The sequence below is a fragment of the Microcaecilia unicolor genome, chromosome 13 (assembly GCF_901765095.1).
Source record: "Microcaecilia unicolor chromosome 13, aMicUni1.1, whole genome shotgun sequence".
Lineage (NCBI taxonomy): Eukaryota > Metazoa > Chordata > Amphibia > Gymnophiona > Siphonopidae > Microcaecilia > Microcaecilia unicolor.
The window spans coordinates 90,424,484-90,448,534 of record NC_044043.1 but is presented as its reverse complement, the minus strand read 5'-3'; the positions used below and the strand labels follow the sequence as shown (position 1 = coordinate 90,448,534).

Sequence of the window (24,051 nt, the reverse complement as noted above, 5' to 3'; positions counted from 1 at the left end):
ATCTACATAGCAAAAAGGCAAAGCAGTTTACAAAGTTGGGGGAGCCAAATTAGCAAGCATTGATAAAATATATGACAGCAACTCATGGGTCCACCCCATAGGACCGGAACAATGGGAATATAGACAAAGCAAAGATTCATTCAACTGCTTTGCTTGATATAACTATTACAATAGGCATCGATTATATTTTAGTACGCACAGTTTAAGAACCACTTCAATGCAGAAAAGTATGCCTGAAATGCTTAAATACAAACAAGTTTGGTACAACACACACCACGGTATAGCACACCCTGTTAACAGACAACACCTTCTTCAAAACAAATACTAATCTCCCTCTCTAGCCAGGCAGCTTTTGCTATAAAGCAAGTAACCTCTATTATTACACTTACCCTGAACACAAAATGTTCTCCTTACTGAAAAATGTGTTGTCTTCCGTCTACAGTTTAGTCCTGAAGGGCTGATGATCAAAAGCAAACGTAGGCACTAGAGGCCATTAGCCCCAGACTAGCACCTGCGTTTACCAGCATCCAACAGTCGGAGCCTGTGAGTGCATGTAATAAAGGAGTTTCCCAGCTCTGAATGCTAATTGCATGCAAATGCATGCTAAACAGGGGAATTAATATTCCTCCCCAATACTCAGGGGGGCAGCGCACCAAACAAAGGCACTGCTCCCGCAGCAAACCCTATGCCAGCTCAGAGCTGGCCTTAGGGTTTGCCAGGGCATTAGGAAGGAATGAGGAGATGCATTTGTATGCTTATAGGCCCCCCCACCCAACCCCCAAACAGGGGCTGGAGGTCCCCACAAAATACCCCCCACCAATAAATACCTGGCCAGCCCCCGGGTGGGTAGGGGGGGGGGAGACTAGTAGAGGTCCCATTGGACCAAACAGTTGTTGGGGCTTGTTTGTTTGTTTTGGTTTTTTTAATTGTTGGGGGTGGGAGGGTCTGGTCTTAAGAGGTCTGGGCCTTTTTTTTTTTTTTTTTTTTTTTGACAGCCCGTACCTGTCAAATCTCTTTTGCAAGAGGATTGTGCCCAAGTGCATGGCCAGGCACAGTCCTCCCACAGAAGTCCCCCAATGTTTGCATCTTATTAGTGCTGATCATAGGAAAGTTAATTCCCTCCTTGTTGTTCTGTTAGTATTCTTTCCCCGCGCTATTTGGAACAGCGTGGGGAACTGATCATTGGTGCCTGAACTAGGTGATGCTTTACCCAATAAAGCATAGTCACTGGATGAGAGAGCTAAATTCAATCATTTTAAAAACAATGAACTACAGCTCAGCTTCACAAATTGGCAATAATGTGCATGCCTAGTATCTTGGACTTTAAACCCTGCTTAGCTTCTGATATAATACCTGGATAGAATCCAACCTAGCAATAGTAGATGCTCCAGGAAACACAGGAGAAGCACTGCCCCCTGTGAGAAACTCAGGCATAGGAGCTAACTTTTCAAACTTATTGGGGGGTGCTAAGCCCAGTGGAAATAATCCTTCCTCGGACACATACAAGGAATGTTCTCAATATTGGGGGTGATCAAGCACCCACAGCACCCACAGAGTTGGCTCCTATGAACTCAGGTGTTTCTTTTGGATAAAATATTAGAGGGACACTATCCCCAGTGAGTCTGTCTCCTCTTGAAATAGGTTATCTGCTACCAACAGTTGATCCCATGACATTGAAGTTGAATTAAAAAGGTGACTTGCAGTGACAAAGGAGAGCAACTAAAGAGCTCCTCAGTACACTGCTTTGGGCAGACATTAGATGGTTTTGGGGGAAAAAAATAACACAAGTTTTCTCAGAGTGAACAGTGTTCTCTGGAGCACCCAGTACTGGTAGGTTGAATTCCATCCAGGTGGGGTCAGCTCTGGTCAGCAGACAGGTAGAAACTTTGCTATTTAAGCCACAGGATCCAAATCACAGTTTATATGTATAAAACCGAGTTAAAGGTCAGAAACTGATATGGCATTTTTGTTTCTTCAGCCAAGTACTCCCTCCGTATACCTTGAGTACATTATCGGAGAACTTGGCACAAACAAGGCTTATGGTTAGAGAAAGGACATCCTACGCTTCTGGTTATATTTTGAGGTTATATCATATATTCCGCTACCTTCCAGACGGATTCTAAGTGGATCACAGTATAAAACCTACATAATTTACAGTAATTTAGTATAAATGAAAAAAAAAAAAAGGGTTAAATACCTATTTTATAAACCGTTCTACTGAAACTTCTTAAAAAAAAGTCTTAAGAACTTTTCAAAAAGTAAGATGTGTCTTATTTTAGCCAAAGCATTTACTTGTAGTTTAAATGATAAACTTTGAATCCAAAATAACCCCTAGCATTTTAGAATGATCTTCAATTAATAGTTCCTCGCCAGACTCTTAAATCCAAATGTTTCCTAGGCGACAAATCATATGGTCCAAACCACGCTATTTTCATCCAGGAATCAGTTTAACTATTATATCCTTTATCAGGACCAAAGTATCTTCAAATTTCTCCAATACTGTACACAACAAAAATATGCCATCGGCACATGAGAAAACCAAACGCTGACAAACATCTCGCATCTTATTTAAATAATAAACAGCATTGGCGTGGGGAACCTGAGGGACCCCCACAAACTGTTTGCCACTCCAATGATGTATTTATTTCCTTCTTTACCCTATACGATCTCTTCTGCAAAAATTCTCAAAACCAGTTCCAAACTGTTCCCTCAACTCCTAGCTCGCTCAGTCTACTCAACAATTGCCCATGATCAACTACATGAAATGCCACCGAGCTATCAAACTACAGCATAATCATTTGTTTCCCTCTACTTACATATATCTTTAATTCCTTCATCTCCAACAGCAACGTTTATATACTATGAAATGATCTAAAACCATGTTGTGAGGAAAGTTGAAGGACGTGTAACAGGAGAGCAAATAAAGCATTCACATATTGGAGACTTTTTCAGCATGAAACAGTTTTGTTAGTCCATGCCAAAGGGGATTTGAGAAGGGTTCCCAGTGATTGAGATCACAGCCTTAAACACTGATGTGGCTTAAGAACAGCCATGGTCCATCTAGCTCAGTAGCCTGTTTTCCAACAGTTGCCAAGCCATGTCACAGGGACATGGCAGAAACCCAAATAGTGGCAACATTCCATGCTACCAATCCCAGGGCAAGCAATAATAGACTATGGACTTTTCCTCCAGGAACTTGTCCAAACCTTTTTTTTAAACCCAGATATGCTAACTGCTGTTACTACATCCTCCGACAAAGAGTTCCAGTGCTTAACTATTCGTTGAGTGAAAAAAATATTTACTCCTATTTGTTTTAAAATTATTTCCATGTAACTTCCTTCAGTGTCCCCTAGAGAAGGCCAGAATTAAGAACCGATGAAGGCAGTGGGCAGGACTCCCTCAATTCACTTAGAAGCTGACTGTAAACAGCTAGGGTTGACCAGGAAACTCCTAATTATTACCCTTTAAGAGGTGGGGGCGTGGAGTTCACCTGCAGGATCTTTGTACCTTAGGAAGCTGGGGTCATTACTCCACCCAGGGTTTCATAGTACACCAACTGGGGCAAAGGAAAAAGAAGTCCGCTTTCCCAAGCGGCAGTATAACTTCCTATCAAGGGGACAGTGAGCAAGGAGGGGTGGGGTCTTCTCCCCACCAAGACACTGTGCAGGAATTTGCTGCTAAAGACAGATGCTGGACATATAGATCTTGAAAGCTTGAGGTTCCCCGAAACAGTAGCATAGCCAGAAGTCTATTTAGGGTGGGGACTAGGGCATTAAACACAGCAACTGATAGTGTCATGTAGGATTATATATTCTAGTTAGTAATTCCATTAATTGTTTCATAAGCAACTTATAAAAACTTCCCAATACAGTGCACTCCCATTTACGCACATTTCGGATAAGAACACACTCCATTTACCTGCCTTCGAATGCTCCAATCCCCAATATTTCCATTCTAACAGTTTTGGTTTGACACACCAATGATAAGAGCACACTCTGTTTAAATGCAATGCATTGAGAGTTGACCTAACTTACAAGACATGGAAAATGACTGGTTTAGAAAACATTGAGTCAGCTGGTGAAAGATGAAAACTTGTGGATTTTGAAAATGTTGCTGAGCAATGTGGGCTGGGACAATTTACTTATTTATTTTTTTTTAACATAGTATCCCACATTTCCCCACCTATTTGCAGGCTCAATGTGGCTTACATAGATCCGTAAATGGTGAATACCAGTTCCGGAGAAGAGAAATACATAGTTACGGTAGAGGATACAGAGTGATTTTGGTTACAGGAAGGAAAGTTTAACTTATAACAAGAATTGAAAGGTATTAGGTTAATTTCGTTCGTAAAAGATTAACTTGAACAATTAGGAACATTAAAACTACAAATCAAGATACTTTAGCAAAAAACAATTAAGGCTTAATGAATACATTTGCATAGGTACAATTGTTAATTGGCATTTAGGATGGATTATTATTGTATGCTTTCTTAAATAAATAGGTTTTCAATAATTTACAGAAATTCACTAAGTTGTGGGTTATTTTTATGGATTTTGGGATCAATCTTCTTATACGAAGGCTGCATATTTGTGGAGAGCCTGGCATGAATTACAATTGGAGGAAACCCTTCTCAAAGAAAAGAAGTGATGAAGGTGAATAGTGGCAGAGGAAGCACAACTAGATTTTATGAAGCACTATTGTTGCAAACCTCCTATCCTGTTAAATTGCTAAATGAGCAGAGATCTTAGGGTGCATTATGAACCTAGAGAATAGGAAACCACTTAAGGACTTATTGTAGGTCTCCATGGCTAGGAACTTGGTACAGAATGGGTATGAAATGTTCAATGGTATTACACACCTGTACGTCTTAAATCTATTTATGGGTCAAGCTACTGATCAGTGTTTGGTACATTGTGGTGCTCACGACAATATGGGGCCCATATATCAAGTGGTTGAAACATAACCTGTTGTTTCTTAATATACTCCCCGATAATTGCTTAGATATACTCACTTTTGATAGACATTAGGTGTCAAATAGTGGGGGTTGAGGAGAGGATTATTTTTTTTGTTGGTTAAGGCACATACTGAAAGCACAGTATGTCCTTTCTATTGGATTATTGCTTTTGCTTGTTTTTCCTTTATTATGCTACAAAAACCATGATTTTGTACATTCCCAGTTTATTTTATTTATTGCATTTGTATCCCACATTTTCCCACCTATTTGCAGGCTCAAAGTGGCTTACAGAGTGTGGTTATGACATAATCATTTTGTGATAACAGGTTGGCTGTTCTGGTAATCTTTTAATCTTTTTTTTCCTTTATGTAATCCGCATTGAACTGTGAAAGCTACTGATGAATAGAAGACTTAACGTAATGTAAAATAAAAATTGTAAAAAAATGCAATGTATTGGCTGGCTTATTCAGCATCACCACTCCATTTAGGTGCACTCTCCAAAGGAAATGGCAGTGAATCAGCACCCTCCCTCATTCAGTCCCAATCTTCGTGATGTACAAATGCCATGTGACACCAGGCAGCTGCACATCGCAACACTGTCAGCCAATGAGGGAGAGAGAGAGGTAGCCCCACCAACCTCATTGGCTCCCAGTTTCACGATGTTCAACTGTCATGCTGTGCAATTCTTCACAATTTTCGCACTGCCATTAAGACTGTTTCTTTGGCCCTGTACTCATGAAAATGCAATTATGTCTCTAAGCTTGCTCTTCTGACCTAGTCCAAGGGCAATATGTGCCCACTTCACCTGTAGGTTTTAACTCGGTCGTCTCCACCTTTGCCGAGGTTAAAGCAGAGCCATAGATTTGCTGAATCAGTGCTATATAAACATACTTCTTTCTTTTTTGGTGGTACCCCTCTGAGTTTCTAATTACAGTGTCTCTCTTCAATTTTATACTATAAGTCACTCTGGACTCCTTGTGTTGCACATTCTGCTCTGGAGACCATTCAGAGAGACAACAGCTGAGGAACAGTAGGACTATCTCCAAGTCCTCAGATTAGAGCTCAGCAATCCAAGTTTGCACGTTAGTTTTAAACGTTTTCAGCTCAGTAAACCACTTGCACCTTGCAGAAACTGTGCTTGCCGGCAACCTGTTCTTCTCCGGCAGCTCAACACCCTCTCTTGGTCTACATGCATCTCCACTCGCCATCTTGCTCACCATCTTCCCTATTTTTTTTGTAGGCAAAGGCCAGGTCATCACTCATTCCTTTGTACTCTGTTGGCACTGGCAGAATGTCTTAACCACTTCTAGCTTGAGGGGAAGTTTATTTCTTCAAAATTTTCACCATTCATTTTTTTTTTTTGGGGGGGGGGGGGGGGGGGGGGGGATTTTATTTAGGCTGCCTGGAGCTTACCAGTTAAGCAGCCATATAGTTGGATGTCATCACTGATGTCCCAAATATTTAGCCACTGGGAAGCTTGCCAGGTGCCCTTGGCCTGGATTGGCCGCTGTCGTGGACAGGATGCTGGGCTCAATGGAACCTTGGTTTTTTCCCATTGTGGCTTTACTTATGTACTAGGAGTGGCCTAGTGGTTAGAGTGGTGGACTTTGGTCCTGGGGAACTGGGTTCAATTCCCACTTCAGGCACAGGCAGCTCCTTGTGACTCTGGGCAAGTCACTTAACCCTGCATTGCCCCAGGTACAAATAAGTACCTATATATAATATGTAAGCCACATTGAACCTGCTATGAGTGGGAAAGCACGGGGTACAAATGTAAGAAAAAAATGGCTTGAAAAGGGAAGTGATGGTTTCTCCATTTATCTTTGCTGTGTTTGTGAATGTCATTATCAAAAAATTATTAGTTAAAAAAGGGTAAATTCTACAAAGCCAGACAATGCATGTAAATGAACAAGATACAATTCCTATGAGGACCCATTCAATTTTGGATGTCTATAATTGCTTGTGTGACAAATCATCACAGCATCAAACAGATTTAAATCACTGACCCCAGTCTAATGTTAATTTGAAGAAAGGAGATAATTGACAATGTATTTTTTTTAAACCCCATGGTTTGGTATTCCAATTAAATAATACCCAACAGCTATATTTCAGATTACAAACACACCCGTCCTCCAAAGATGTGTCATAAAAATAAACAACGTTATTAAAGAACTTTTGAAATCAGCTGCAAGCTTCCAAAGGCCAATTTCACAAGATTTTCCTCTTCAGAAGCTTACAGAACAGTTTAAAGGCTTTAAGATAAAAAAAAACTGCTGATGAAGAGAAAGCCATCTGAGACAAGTATGGTACACAAACACAGCTGTGTCACTGACATTTTCCTTTGTCTAATTTAAATATCTGTACGGTTACATCTAAAGATATAATAGCAGTATGGTGGTCAAAGACACCTCAATGGCTCTTGACTGAGGATTTGACCTGACTACATGAACACCTACCTGCCTTTTCACTAGAACTTCTAGATGGAAAAATTACATCTTACCTGATCATTTTCTTTCCCTTACTCCTATCAGACCAGTCCAGGACAAATGGGCTATGTCCATTAACAGATGAAGACAGAGAAAAAAATATAGTTCCAAGTACTTACATCTCTGAAAGATGTTACAAACTGGAATGCTCAGTATTTCAAATAGCCAAGCAATGGAGTACATAAGTGTTCCAGATGATTACACTGAAAGACTAGAGTCACTGAGATTATAAAAAGAAGTAATGAGGCTTAAACTCAACTGGCATGCAGGTATTACACCGAGTCAGGAGATGGGAGACAGTCATATGCAAAATGAAAAGATAGAGGAAGTTCCCCTAACAACTAAAGGAAAGAAAATTATCAGGTAAGAATTTTTCCTTCCTTTTCATCCATACCAGACCAGTCCAGAACAAATGGAAAGTAGCAAAGCAGTGTCCCAATTAGTAGTAATAATATCAGAACTTATCACCCGCTCTAGTCTTCCAGTTCAAAGTGGTTAACAGAAGATGATACTGGTTATAACCAGGAAATACAATAGTAAAGAAGGCAAAGGAACAAATTCTGGAAACAAATGGATAAGTGAAGGTAGCACCTAAGTAGGGTTTGTTTGGGGCCGCTCAATAACCAAAAAAATGAGGAAGATCTCGACTTCCCTGGGGCAAAGGGTGCAAGGTGAATTCCCTGCCATCTTAATCAGCTTTGACACAGAGAAAGCTGTGATCAGGTCCTACTGGAAGTCCTTTACACCACCTTAGATAAACATGGGTTAATGGTCAGCTTGTATCCATGATCAGGGCTCTTTATTCTCCCCCCAGGGCAAAACATTTGGTTAATGGCACTGAATCAGTTTTCCCAATACTGTGGGGCATAAGGCAGGGCTGACCACTTATCCCCCTCTGTTTTTTATATTAACACTAGACTCTTCTGTTTAATATTAGGAAACCCAAACTGAGGTTCCATTTCATGCTCGGTGGCTCGGGGGGGGGGGGGGGGAGGAGGCCGGATATGCCAAACTTTAAGATGTACAATCACGCTTGCTTGCTGAGACACATTAGAGATTAGATGCTTATGAAGTGTCATTTTACTCTTACTGATATGGAAAAGGCCTTCTATGCAGTGGCGTAGCCACAGGTGGGCCGGGGCCCACCCACTTAGGGCTCAGGCCCATCCAACAGTAGCACATGGTAATGAAAATGCTGCTCTCCACAACACTGGCACCTTTATATGCTCAGTTTTCAGCGCATGCCTGCTGCAGACTACCAAGGTGGAGACTGGAGAGAAGCATTTTCCCACCAGCTGAGATATTGTTTTGATGTGGGGGTGGAGGAGAGAACATTTGGTGCCCACCCACTTCTTGCCTAGGCCCACCCAAAATCTGCTGTCTGGCTACGCCCCTGCTTCTATGCTCCTTACAATTTTTACTTTTTGCTTCACATTCCAGGTGCCCAACCTCCCCAGCGTTTTAAGAAGAGTATAGTCCTGAACTCATTGTAGAATGTGTGGAGAGGGCTCATTCAGGCTAGGGGTTGGGGGGACCTGCTGGTCGCCGACCAACTTTCATTGAGAGGGAATGTAGCTTTTGAACCTGAGATGGACAATCCTGCCTTTTGGAGGCCGTACCTTGCGAAGGATATAAAAAGAATTGAAGCGGTGCAAAGAAAAGCTACGAGAATGGTATGGGATTTGCATTACAAGACATATGAGGAGAGACTTGATGACCTGAACATGTATACTCTGGAAGAAAGGAGAAACCGGGGTGATATGATACAGACGTTCAAATATTTGAAAAGTATTAATCTGCAAACAAACCTTTTCCGGAGATGCGAAGGAGGTAGAACGAGAGGACATGAAATGAGATTGAAGGGGGGCAGACTCAAAAAAAATGGCAGGAAGTATTTTTTCAGAGAGAGAGAGTAGTGGATGCTTGGAATGCCCTCCCACGGGAGGTGGTGGAAATGAAAACGGTAACAGAATTCAAACACGCGTGGGACAAACATAAAGGAATCCTGTTCTGAAGGAATGGATCCTAAGGAGCTTAGCCGAGATTGGGTGGCAGAGCCGGTGGCGGGGATAGTGCTGGGCAGACTTACATGGTCTGTGCCCTGAAAAGGACAGGTACAAATCAAGGTAAGGTATACACAAAAAGTAGCACACATGAGTTTATCTTGTTGGGCAGACTGGATGGACCATGCAGGTCTTTTTCTGCCGTCATCTACTATGTTACTATGTTTGTGGAATGGGAAAGAAGTGGTATCACCTTACTGGAAAACCTTTTAACCAAGGATGGTAACCATAGCTTTTGAGAACCTTCAGCAATGTATAGATGTTACGTATGGGAATAGGTTTGCTTACTGCCAGGTTCAACACTATACTGCCTCTCTGGCCAAGGAATCAGATTAGCAGGGGATGGGAGTATAGCTAAGGGAATTCTTTAATGATATTTTCAGAGCATGAGATCTCTATGTCTGGAATTCATAAGGCCTTGACAAAATTAAATGTGGGAAGAGTTTAGGGGTGGTACAGCAAAAAGGTGCTAGAGATCTTAACACTGGATTAGATGATTGGGATGTGTTGGCAAATATTAAGGGCATACCAGAGCTCATAATGATGGTGTGGCTTCAGGAATATCGTTTCCAGGTACTTCATAGGGTTTATTTTACTCAAAAACATTATCAGTTGGGTAGGGTTCAGTCCCTTATCTGTCTTAAATGCAAAGGGGAGGACAACACTTTATGTCACTGACTTGTCCAATGATGCAATCCTTTTGGGCTAGATTGGCGAGATATATGGCCTCAATTTCGGATGTTTTGGGCTCAGTAGAACAATTGGTATTGAATAAACTGGGTTCTTTTAAGGCGAAAGATAAGAGGTGGAGAACGCTTTTATTTTGTAAAATGTATACTACAATACTGGACATCTGATCCTCCAGCTTGTTGGCACTGGAAAAATCAACTACACTGTCTCACAAGTTGGGAATTGAGAGATGATAGAGGATTTTCCCCCAAGTCATCTTGACAATGACTTATGGCCTTTTCTTTTAGGAAGTTATCAAAACCTTTTTAAAATTCTAAGCTAAGCTAACTGCTTTTTACCATATTCTCTGGCAATTAATTCCAGAGTTCAATTGCATGTCGAGTAAAGACATTTTCTCCAGTTTTAAATTTCCTACTTAAAAGATTCATTGCATGTCCCCCAGTCATAGTATTTTTGAAAGAGTAAACAAGTGATTTGTGTCTACCTATTCCACTCATTATTTTATAGATCTCTATCATATCTCCCCTCAGCTGTCTCTTCTCCAAGCTGAAGAGCCCTAACCACTTCAGTCTTTCCCGTCCCCTTTTATCATTTTCATTGCCCTTCTAAATTCTACTATATCTTTTTAGAGACGTGGTGACCAGAATTGCACACAGTTTTCAAGGTGTGGGTGCCACCATGGAGCGATACAAAGGCTTTATAACATTCTCATTTTTACTTCCCATTCCTTTCCTAATACTACTTAACATTCTATTTGCTTTCTTAAGCCACCGCTGCACACCGAGTAGAGGGTTTCAAAGTATCATCAACAATGAGACCTAGATGCTTTTCCTTGTTGATGACTCCTAATGCGGAACTCTGCATCAAGTAGCAATAGTTTGGGTTCCATATGTATCACTTTGCACTTGCTCACATTATACGTCATCTGCCATTTGGATGCCCAATCTCGTAAGGTCCTCTTGCAATTTTTCACAATCCTCTTTGCAATTTAACAACTTTAAATAACTTTGTATCATCAGCAAATTTAATTACCTTACTAGTTATTCCCCTCTCTAGATGTTAATGCTTTAACATCTGTATTTTTTTTTTCAATAAATCAATACAAAAAAAATTGTTTTAAACTAATTACTTTTGTCATTCATTCTGGCAATTCCAAGACCCATTGTTGATTCAACAGAGTACAATGCTTTAAACACGTGCTGTTTTTCCCATGCTTATTCTATGCCCCGTTACTCCAGTCTCTGTCAGTCTCCACCACCCTAGTCAGATGTGGCTTCTCAATCTACCTCCTTAAGTTAAGAGTAGGCTAAAAAGCAGTCCAGCACCCTGAAGATAGCAACACTTATCTCAATCACCCACACTCTTCCAATTTAATGATTGGTCAAACCTTCTAGGCTCCATGCTCAGTCTGTCTGAGATGAATCCAGGGATTGTATTTCACTGATGAAGCAGTGTTAGGTGCTCCTGTTTCCCTACCGATACCTACGTTTTATATTGATTCAGTTCCAACCAGGTACCAACAGCAACAGGCATAACCCTTATGAGCTGCACTGAGATCTCAAGGACAATTTTATATCAGCAAAACACCACTTTGCACAAGAGGACATTTAAATATTCCCTATGAGAACAAACCTGAAATCACAGATGTCAGGTGGCAAATCACAGATTCATAAGATAAGAGAGTATTGCTGTGTAACCACAACTGTACAGTATGCACAGATGAGTATCAGCACAATGACCTTAATCCACACCAACACACCAATTTGTGCAAAAAAAAACATTAGAAGATATCCTTGTCATATCACTGGATTTAAACTGAAAAACCATCTGCAAAACCAGTGAGCAGCAGCAAGGTATACACTGGCATGCAAAAGCGTGTGTGTGGACAAGTACAAAAACAACTTTCAACTTTCATTTTACAAGTTCCTCACCAGGGAACAATAGGGGATTCAGTTTTGGGTATCCTCCAGAAAGGCATTCAAATGTTAGAAGAAAGAAGCCACCAAGCCAAGAAAAGCATTTTCGTGCTAGAGCTAATTTAAACGTAGAACAGAACTTCCCAAAATGTCCCTGGGGATCCCACAGGGTTTCCACAATGAATACGCATATGTTGAGTCTCCAATATCATTTAGTTATGGTGCCCTCCAAGCAGTGGCGTAGCCATGGGTGGGCCTGGGTGGGCTGGGGCCCACCCACTTTGGGGTCAGGCCCACCCAAAATCAGTGCTCCGTAGGTGAGGCTGGCGGGGATCCACAAGTCCCGCCAGCCAAATATCTCCTCCCGGCAGAAAGAGCACTTACACCCTAGTCAACCAGCAGTGTCGCTGAGTTTGCATGCTTACGCAGAGCCTGGCCATGTGAGCAGCTTTCTGTGACATTACCACCAGCTGTGCAGGATGTAAGTATTCATTCTACTGGGAGGTGGTCTTCAGGTAGTGGGGCTTGCAGATCCCCACCAGCTCATGTATTTCTTTTGGTTTGATTAGGGAAGAAATTAACACCAGTGAGGTCAAAGGCGAGTGGGGAGAGCACCGGAGGAGGGTGGAGAAGAGATGAGTTTTTTGGCCCACCCTCTTTGGGCTCAGGCCCACCCTAAATTTGCCGTCTGGCTACGCTCTTGCCCCCAAGTCTGATTTGGGAAGCCCTGATGTAGGGAGATGGTGATTTGCTTATAAAGACATTGTTCATGCGGCACCCCGTTATAATAATAGACCATACCAAAAAAAACCGACAAAACAGACTATGAAAAAAAAAAAAAAGTCCCAAAAAAACCCATAACAAAAGGAACCCAAGACAAAATAAGATTGTTAATCTCTCTCAGTAATTTACCCTTGAAATTCATACCATTGAAAAGTAAATCTATTTCAACAAGCCCTTTTGTCAGGAGTCTATTTTGTCTGGGACTTTTATGTCGAGAACTTTTATGTCTGGAACTTTTTTTGTCTGGTTTCTTTTGACCGGGTGGTACCCATTCATGCACATACCTTACAAGTAATCTTTGTAAAAGGGCAGCATCCACTAACAGAGTGGTGAAATTATTGAACATTTTGCCATTAAAGGCAGTCTTGGAAAAAATATCAATATGCCCCCCCCCCAAAAAAAAAAAAAAGATAAAGCTGAACAGAATACATTTTTTTTTGTTACATTTGTACCCCGTGCTTTCCCACTCATGGCAGGCTCAATGCAGCTTACATGGGGCAATGGAGGGTTAAGTGACTTGCCCAGAGTCACAAGGAGCTGCCTGTGCCTGAAGTGGGAATCAAACTCAGTTCCTCAGGACCAAAGTCCACCACCCTAACCACTAGGCCACTCCTTCACTGTTGCTACTATTTGAGATTCTACATGGAATGTTGCTATTCCACTAGCAACATTCCATGTAGAAGTCGGCCCTTGCAGATCACCAATGTGGCTGCGCAGGCTTCTGCAGACTCACAGAAGCAGAAGCCTGCGCAGCCTTCTACATGGAATGTTGCTAGTGGAATAGCAACATTCCATGTAGAATCTCCAATAGTAGCAACATTCCATGTAGAATCTCCAATAGTATCTATTTTATTTTTGTTACATTTGTACCCTGCGCTTTCCCACTCATGGCAGGCTCAATGTGACTTACATGGAGCAATGGAGGGTTAAGTGACTTGCCCAGAGTCACAAGGAGCTGCCTGTGCCGGGAATCAAACTCAGTTCCTCAGTTCCCCAGGACCAAAGTCCACCACCCTAACCACTAGGCCACTCCTCCACTGTTGCTACTATGTTGCTATTCCACTAGCAACATTCCATGTAGAAGTCGGCCCTTGCAGATCACCAATATGGCCGCGCAGGCTTCTGCTTCTGTGAGTCTGACGTCCTGCACGTACGTGCAAGACGTCAGACTCACAGAAACAGAAGCCTGCGCAGCCTTCTACATGGAATGTTGCTAGTGGAATAGCAACATTCCATGTAGAATCTCCAATAGTAGCAACATTCCATGTAGACTCTCCAATAGTAGCAACATTCCATGTAGAATCTCCAATAGTATCTATTTGATTTTTGTTACATTTGTACCCTGCGCTTTCCCACTCATGGCAGGCTCAATGCGGCTTACATGGCGCAATGGAGGGTTAAGTGACTTGCCCAGAGTCACAAGGAGCTGCCTGTGCCTGAAGTGGGAATTGAACTCAGTTCCTCAGGACCAGAGTCCACCACCCTAACCACTAGGCCACTCCTCCACTGCTGCTACTATTTGAGATTCTACATGGAATGTTGCTATTCCACTAGCAACATTCCATGTAGAAGTCGGACCTTGCAGATTACCAATATGGCCGCGCAGGCTTCTGCTTCTGTGAGTCTGACGTCCTGCACGTACGTGCAGGACGTCAGACTCACAGAAACAGAAGCCTGCGCAGCCTTCTACATGGAATGTTGCTAGTGGAATAGCAACATTCCATGTAGACTCTCCAGTAATAGCAACATTCCATGTAGAATCTCCAATAGTATCTATTTTATTTTTGTTACATTTGTACCCTGCGCTTTCCCACTCATGGCAGGCTCAATGCGGCTTACATGGGGCAATGGAGGGTTAAGTGACTTGCCCAGAGTCACAAGGAGCTGCCTGTGCCTGAAGTGGGAATTGACAGGGCCGGTCTTAGCAAGTGCGGGGCCCTATGCAGATCAATTTGGTGGGGCCCCATCCTAGCCCCGCCCACCCTAGCTCCGCCCCAGCCTGGCTCCGCCCCCACCCTAGCCCCACCCCATTGATAAGATTATTCCATTTTTAGAAAAAAATTTTTAATTATGAAATTTCAAATAAAGACAAATGACGCTAAACTTGTACAAAAAAACTGATTGAAATAATAAGCAAAATGCTATCATGAAACCATAAACAGCACTAATTCCAAGGACAAGACGAGCTACAACCTTATGCGTGGCATGGAAAGCCAACTTTAATTACACCAGCTTTAATTACACCGGGCTCTAAAACACCAGTGCACAACCTAGTGAAAAAAAAAAAACAAAAAACAAAAATGGCTGCAAACTATACGCTAGCAGAATACTGCACCTTCCTTGATCACATCTGAAAAACACATGAAGGCAAAATACTGAACTGGAAAGTAACCTCAAGAAGTCAGAATCAGCATGCAGCAATACTACAAAAATTGAAACTTACATGAAAAATATCACAGATGCACATTTCCAAAAACTGACATATTCCAATTAATAAATCCTGAATAAAATAGTTTTTTCTACCTTTGTTGTCTGGTGACTGTTTTTCTGATCATGCTGGCTCAGTATCTGATTGTGCTGCTATCTGTCCTCTTAACTCCGTTTCCAGGGCTTCCTTTCCATTTATTTCTTTACTTTCCGCCTTTCTTCTTCATCATTTCTTGCCCTACATCCGTAAGTAAAAGCTGGGTCCTCCGCAGACTTGACTGTCCAGTGGATCCAGCTTCTGCCTATTTTCTATATCCATGTGCACTTTTTCTCCTCTCTTCCTTTTCCCTCACCTCATCTCCTTCCTCGCTCTTCCCTTGCCTCCATCCATGTCCAGCATTTCTTCTCTCTCCTCCATCCACCCATGTCCAGCGACCCTCCTGTCCTCCCTGCCATCCACCTATGTCCAGAAACCCCCCTCCCCTGCCATCCACCCATGTCCAGCGACCCTCCTGTCCCCTCTGCCCTCCCCTGCCATCCACCTATGTCCAGAAACCCTCCTGTCCTCCCTGCCTGCCCCTGCCATCCTGTCCAGAAACCCCCCTCTCCTGCCACCATGTCCAGCGACCCTCCTATTCCCCCTGCCCTCTCCTGCCATCCTCTTCTCCCCCCCAACCAAGGAAGGTTAACTTTTCTTTTAAATTTACCCTCCATCGCCGCCAGGAATCCAGCACAGCAGCGTCAGTGAAAACGCTCCTCCCCTCCCGAGTCCCCCCGACGTCTGTAGCAGAACAGAAGCTCTTCCTGATTCGTTTATTCTCATTGTCCCGCCCCCGGAGGCGGGACAATGAGAATGAACGAATCAGGAAGAGCTTCTGTTCTGCTACAGACGTCAGGGGGACTCGGGAGGGGAGGAGCGTTTTCACTGACGCTCGCTGCTGTGCTGGATTCTGGCGACGGAGGGTAAATTTAAAAGAAAAATTATCGTTCCCCTTGGTTGGGGGGAGAAGAAGAGGGCGGGCAGGGTGGCGGTAAGCATGGCGCGGCGGCGCCATGCCATGCTTACCTGGGTTGTCGTTTACGTCGGTGCCCTGGGAAGAGGCTGACTGAGGCGTGCCGCGCGGGGCCCTATGCGGCCGCCTCGGCCTAAGACCGGCCCTGGGAATCGAACTCAGTTCCTCAGCTCCCCAGGACCAAAGTCCACCACCTTAACCATTAGGCCACTCCTCCACTCGCAAACCCAGATACGACTAAATTTACTTGAGCTTTTAAAGGGAAAGGCAGCCACAAATAAAATGATGTTAACGACAGCAACGTACCCACTGCTCACTTTCTTTTATGTTGTTGTTGTTGTTGTTACTGTGTTACAGACCTGTCTGCAAATCCACACTGTCTTCCACCTTCAACTAGATTACCATAAAATGAGACTTAAGGAGTGACCGAACCAACCCAATTTGCAAACACTTCCCATGAGAAAAAGGACCTACTGAGAAATTACAAAGAAGGGTGGACTCCATGAACTTAGGTATGGTGAAATTTACTCTTACCTGATCATTTCCTGTCTTCGAGTCCGACTAGACCAGTCCAGACCAGAAAGATTCAGGATACTCCTTGGGTTCCACACCTGCCACTAAAACTGTAAACAGTTTTCAAAATCTTCTGGGGTTTTCCCAGAAAGACAACTGCTTTATTTTTGTCTATTACTGATAGCTTTGGCATTGGTACACAGATGGAGTCATCAACTGCCGGAGGCACAGAAGTGACGATTCTAAATTTACGTCTACCATCTGCCACTGAGGGATATAACCTACTAGGCTGGACTGGTCTAGCAGCATAAAGGAAAGTTAATTTGATAGACGACTAAGTCAGTATGATCATGCAGACAGCCTCTGCACAAGAGACTGCTCAACAGCTGATTTTTCATTGACATTTCTTATTTAGGAATAAGTGTATATATATATATATCAGAAAAAAAAATCTCTTCTCTACGTAGAGTTGTAGTCTGATCAACACCAAGTCAAATATATTATAGGCTGCTGACAGTCCTTCCAATCAGTAGCAGCTTTTCCTTGCCAAAAATGAGGCATTCTGAGCACACACAGCAGTACCAAGGGAAGTCAGAAACAAAAAGGCAGATGTTAAAAATAATGGGGAAATGGCACTGAAGGTCATATGCTTATTACCTTTTCAACCTTCAAGACAAACTTATTAAAAAAAAAAAAAAGTCAGGCAGACAAAGGATTGCACACTAGCTGGTTTAAGTACAAACATAAAAGATAATTCACTGCTTGAGTAATGAGCACATTCCTGCATTTTTCAGCAGCAAATCTCTCTTCCCCAGAACAGTGGGGCAGAGAAGAAAAAAAAATGCATATTACCAACCAGTCATGCTTTCTTTAGTAACAAATGTAATACACACAACGCAATATCCTGTAAGGGGAAGATGGACAGTTTTCTTTCATTTGGAATGACAAGGGCATTTATGTACAGGAAGAGAGCCTTTTTCAAAAGGAGGAGAGCTCAGGAATGAGGGGGCATAGGACAAAGTTAAGACGGAATAGGTTTAGGCGTAACCTAAGGAAGTATTATTTCACAGAAAGGGTGGTGGAGGCGTGGAATGGCCTCCCGGTGGAGGTGGTGGAGTCGAGGACTGTTCCAGAATTTAAAAAGGCATGGGATAAGCATGTGGGATCGCTTAGGAACAGGAAGAATTAGGGGTTACAGAGGATGGGCAGAATAGATGGGACATATGGCCTTTATCTGCCGTCATGTTTCTATTGTGCGTACATAAGTATTGCCAAAAGTCCATCAAGTCTAGCATCCTGTTTCCAACAGTGGCCAATCCAGGTCACAAATACCCAGCAAGATCCCAAAAATGTACAAAACATTTTATACTGCTTATCCCAGAAATAGTGGATTTTTCCCAACTCCATTTAAAAACGGTCTATAGGCTTTTCCTTTAGGAAGCTGTCCAAACCTTTTTTAAACTCCGCTAAGCTAACCGCCTTTACCACATTCTCTGGCAACGAATTCCAGAGTTTAAATTACACGTTGAGTGAAGAAAACTTTTCTCCAATTCGTTTTAAAATTTACTGCATTGTAGCTTCATCGCATGCCCCGTAGTCCTAATATTTTTCAAAAGTGTAAACAGACGCTTCACATCTACCCATTCAACTCCACTCATTATTTTATAGACCTCTATCATATCTCCCCTCAGCTGCCTTTTCTCCAAGCTGAAGAGCCCTAGCCACTTTAGCCTTTCCTCATAGGGAAGTTGTCCTACCCCCTTTATCACAGTCAATGTATTTCTCACAGTAAATGTTCATATTTACTAAAATATGATTTCACAGCTGCATGGGGCTTTGACACTATAATTCGCTTTCCTGAAGATGAACTTTGACAGTATTCTAAGAAACTAAACTCATGACCTTTATTAGCAACACAACTCATTCTGGAAGTAATCAATGCAACTAACCTCCAAATGTCAAGGTTACAATTCATTTAAGTTTTGCTGTCAAACTGAGTTTAGATAGTTGACTGATGTTGGATCGCTGTGAAAGTCGCTTCCATTAATGTTAATTGGCATATTTGGTTGTGCATCAATTTATTTCTTCCGGAAACAGGGCAAACTACCATACAATCAAATATCAAAATTCCCTGCTCAACTTGCTGGCATACATGTGACCTATACACAAACCAAAGGTAAATCGTGCCAAACGAATCTCATTGACTGGGTGACCGGAGAATTGAATCATGGACGTGCTATAGACATAATCTACTTAGATTTCAGCAAAGCTTTTGACACGGTTCCCCACAGGAGGCTCTTGAATAAACCTGACAGGCTGAAAATAGGACCAGACGTGGTGAACTGGATTAGGAACTGGTTGACGGACAGACGCCAGAGGGTGGTGGTTAATGGAATTCGCTCGGACAATGGAAAGGTGAGTAGTGGAGTGCCTCAGGGATCGGTGCTGGGGCTGATTCTGTTCAATATATTTGTGAGTGACATTGCTGAAGTGTTAGAAGGTAAAGTTTGCCTTTTTGCAGATGATGCTAAGATTTGTGACAGAGTGGACACCCGGGAGGGAGTGGAAAACATGAAAAAGGATCTGCAGAAGCTAGAAGAATGGACTAAGGTTTGGCAATTAAAATTCAATGTGAAGAAATGCAAAGTGATGCACTTAGGGGTGTAGAAATCCACGGGAGACGTATGTGTTAGGCGGTGAGAGTCTGATAGGTACGGACGGGGAAAGGGATCTTGGGGTGATAGTATCTGAGGATCTGAAGGCGACGAAACAGTGTGAGAAGGCGGTGGCCGTAGCTAGAAGGTTGTTAGGCTGTATAGAGGAGGTGTGACCAGCAGAAGAACAGAGGTTTTAATGCCCCTGTATAAGTCGTTGGTGAGGCCCCATCTGGACTATTGTGTTCAGTTTTGGAGGCCGTATCTTGCTAAGGATGTAAAAAGAATTGAAGCGATGCAAAGAAAAGCTACGAAAATGGTATGGGATTTGCGTCACAAGACGTATGAGGAGAGACTTGCTGACCTGAACACGTATACCCTGGAGGAAAGGAGAAACAGGGGTGATATGATACAGACGTTCAAATATTTGAAAGGTATAAATCCGCAAACGAACCTTTTCTGTAGATGGGAAGGCGGAAGAACTAGAGGACATGAAATGAGATTGAAGGGGGCAGACAAGAAAAATGTCAGGAAGTTATTTTTTCACAGAAAGAGTTGGTGGATACTTGGAATGCCATCCCGCGGGAGGTGGTGGTGATGAAAACGGTAACGGACTTCAAAAATGCGTGGGATAAACATAAAGGAATCCTGTTCAGAAGGAATGGATCCTCAAAAGCTTAGCCGAGATTGGGTGGCAGAGACGGTGGTAGGAGGCGGGGCTAGTGCTGGGCAGACTTCTAAGCTTGCATCTGCAAATCAAGGTCAGATATACACAAGAAGTAGCACATATGAGTTTATCTTGTTGGGCAGACTGGATGGACTGTGCAGGTCTTTTTTTGTCGTCATCTACTATGTTACAAATATAGTGCAAAAAAACCCAGCACAAATGAAGGACTGGACACACGCCCCCCCCCCCCCCCCCCAAACAGAAGTATAGCTTCAAAGTTAACCACCTCATCCAAGACAAAAAAAAAAAGTCTCAATTACATGGACTATAGCAGATATTATCACAGGACTATAGCAGATACTATCCCATTCCCAGGCAAACTAATAGTCACAACCAAACAGCATAATTCAGGTAGACAAAAAAAATGCCAAATGGCATTAACAAAAAAAAAAAACAAAAACCACTTCCACCACAAAAAATGTGAACAGTCACAGTATGTCAGACGAAAAGTCACTACAAGCCAGTGTGAACACAAAGACCAACAAAGACCAACTGAACTGGGAGGACTGGTCTGAAACACACACACAACACCCCCCCCCCTGCATGATAAGCAAAACACAAACTTAACTATGGCGTTTTCAATGTATGCATGCAGTACAGCTAGTACCGGATGAAATAATACCCAACAAGGGGCCTCTCGTTTTTGCAGAAGCTGTGTTGGGGTACAGAAGTTTCTGAAATTTCTCTACCCCTGACAGAGTCCTGGTGAATTGAGTGGCTCCTTGTTGGATTTTGTATAGATTGGTACATTCTTTTAATATTCCAAGTTGGCCATCTCTGCTCGGAATACACAACTTTTAAATTGAACTTTCTATCAGTTCAAAATGTTCATCACAGACTGATGTTAGAATCTACTTATGCCTATCAAGGGGCTAAAGAATAGAATAGGCTTCCTCTCCAATTAAAGCAAATTGGCTCCTATGAATTATGTCCTAAAGCCCTAAAAACGTTATTTGTTTGAGGATATAATTTAATTGCATTTTACTTTGTTTTAATGTTACAATGTAATTCTCCTTGCATTCAGGACTTCTGCTTTGCAGTCCGCATTGAATCCATGAAGAAATTTGCGAACTATATGAAAAAGCAACATAGTATCGTTATAACTAACCAGCGAGTTATTCGTCGTTGGGACATTATCTGTTGGCTGCTCCTTCAGTGGGTGAAGAGCAAATCCAAGAAGACAGGAGGAGCCTCCACGGAAAGTCAAAGCAAAACAGCAAAAGTAGAGGCTGACAAATGTGCAAACCAATAGGGAGATAATCTGAAAAAACAGGAGAAATCCACAGAGAGAACAAAGGAACAGCCAACCGATCAGCAAACACCTATCAGCTTCTCCTCAGAGAAAGTTGATTGTGACCCCTGAGGCAGGCGCTTTGGCGCCGAAACACGGACCGTGTGGGGTCCTTGATATTGATATGAATATTCTGAATAAACTGTTATTTGAGATTATCTCCCTATTGGTTTGCACATTTGTCAGCCTCTACTTTTGCTGTTTTGCTCCTTCAGTGGAAATAACCCCAGAGTTAAACAACAACAAAAGTCAGCTGTTCCTTCAAATCAGGGCTCTACTTGGAAAAAAGGACGAAACTGTGGAAGAGCAAGGGTAATGCATTTGATATATCGCCCCTTTAAGAGATAAGGGCCCGGCGCTTACCTCCGCCTAACATACAACTGGAGGACTCTAACCTGTACGCCAGGCTCTGCTCCTCGAGGCACCCGCACGCCCCACACACCTGTACTCCAGGCTGTTGTGCTCGCGACACCCATCTTTACTTCAGGCTGTTGTTGTCCTCGCGACGCCTCCCTCCCTCCCTCCTGGTTTGCTCCTCGCGCCCCTCACACCTGTACCCCAGGCTGTTGTGCTCGCGACGCCCATCTGTACGCCAGGCTGTTGTTGTCCTCGCGACGCCTCCCTCCCGATTTGCTCCTCGCGCCCCTCATTACTACTACTACTACTAACATTTGTATAGCGTTGTATTCCAGGCTGTTGTCCTCGTGCCCCTCACACCTGTACTCCAGGCTGTTGTGCTCGCGCCCCTCACACCTGTATTCCAGGCTGTTGTCCTCGCGACACCCACCTATACTCCAGGCTGTGCTCCTCGCGACAGCCACGCACTCCTCCACCCCCACTTCACCTGTAGTCCAGGCTCCACTCACCTATATTATACACCAAGCTGCGCACCTGATGGCGCCCTCCACTTGTACCTGTATAAGGCTGCGATACTCGTGGACAAGGACGGCTGTAACCTCGGAGCACCGCTGTCCGTCCTTCCAAACAGTCTTAGGAAAGCACGAAACCTTTTTTTTTTTCTCTTCCTGCCTTTATGTTTATCCTCCTCGCCCACTCAACAAGACAGAGGAAGTTTGAGGCGTGGAGGAGTACAGCCTCCGGGAAAACCTCCTCTCTCACCTCTCCCGCCTCGAGAGCCAGAGCCCTGCCCTCGGAAGCGTGATCACACACACTCCAACCCAGACAAGGGAGGAGTTGCTGCTGCAGGTACAATTTAATGAGCTGGCATTCCAGAAATACCGGGTATGCACATTTGACAAGAATTTCCCCTTAGTTTTGAAAGCCCAAATTGATTGCAAGACGAAAAAAAAAAAACACCCCACTGACTGTATTGTATGCACATGCGGAAGTGTTCACCTGCCTTTTTTTGGGAATCAAACTAGAGATTGCCTCACCTTTTGTGTTTCCTCTCTTTCTATCATGGAAGGTAGTTAAATAACTATTTATATACATTTGTCAACCATCCTGAATTAGAGAATGTAGGGGAACCCAAAATACAAAAAAAAGACCCCCAAAACAACCCTTTCCTGCTGTTGCCTGTGAATGGTGGGGAGAAGGAATTTAACCTCTAATATATAGTAACTTTTTAAAACTTTTATATTTAGCATAGATACAGTCAGTGGTGTGCTGGTACATTTTTAACAGGCTCTCTCCCTGGGTAATAGCCAGCCCTGCAATTCTTTTTTGTTTGGGGGGGGTAGAGGTCCCAGTGTACCTCTGTGCCCCCCCCAAAAAAAAATTGCAAGGCTGGCTAAACCCAGGGAGCGAGCCTGGGAGGGGGCAATGCATTACTCTTTCCAGAAAAAAAGAAAGATTTTAAATGCTCCTAGGTTCTAATCTAATGATAAAATGCAAAAATAAGTAAATAGATAGATAGAAACTCTGAATGTTGAGCACCTGATTCTCATAATATGATGTCTCTTTTAGTGGACCTTTTACCAGTAGAAAAAAAATCTCTACAAGTATAGAACACATGCTAGGGTGTCCCTGTAACCAGCCCCTCCTCCAAATGGCACACTAATTACGATTTATAACAAATTACTACTCTACCTATAAAAAGTTATACTTTCTCTAGTACATTCGTATGCTGCTGCAGCTGGCTGGTATGTTTGAAAATATAAATAAAATTAAATAAAAATGCTACCAACAATTAAACACAATGTGGTTGCAGCAGCTCTTATCCAATCCGATCTGCTCCGGCTCCCTCCACCCTCCATCCCAGACTCACACTTTCTGTGGCTCCTCCGGCTTCGTCCTCTCTGGTGGCGCTGCAGGTCCCTCTCTCCTGATAATCTGCTCTCTCTGACAATAAGAGCAGATCGGGAGGGGACCTGCCACCAGAGACACCTTCCATCTGGCGTCTGTCTCCGCGCTGCAGCACAGCCAAGAGGACCAGGCCAGGCCATGTGAAAAAGCTGCGATCAGGGGGGGGGCACATAGACAAGTACTGGCAACAAGTCGAGAAGGCGCGCATGCGAGCACACACTCGGCCACCAGGGTTGCCAGGTGGAAAAATTTTTTCCCACCCAATCGAG

At 43.1% G+C, this 24,051-nt stretch overlaps 1 protein-coding gene across 4 annotated transcripts in view; it reads right to left on the bottom strand.

Moving 5' to 3' along the window:
• The window catches only part of TMEM51 (transmembrane protein 51), a 42,011-nt gene extending 18,217 nt beyond the window's left edge, over window positions 1–23,794 (bottom strand). The window contains exon 1 of one of the 4 annotated variants that reach the window (XM_030185953.1): window positions 23,745–23,794. The gene's annotated coding sequence lies outside the window, so the exon portion shown is untranslated. Of the gene's footprint in view, window positions 1–21,880; window positions 21,902–22,383; window positions 22,620–23,744 lie in introns of those variants that run through there. The other 3 variants (XM_030185951.1, XM_030185952.1, XM_030185954.1) reach the window with 3 other exon arrangements.
• Window positions 23,795–24,051: the final 257 nt, after the last annotated feature.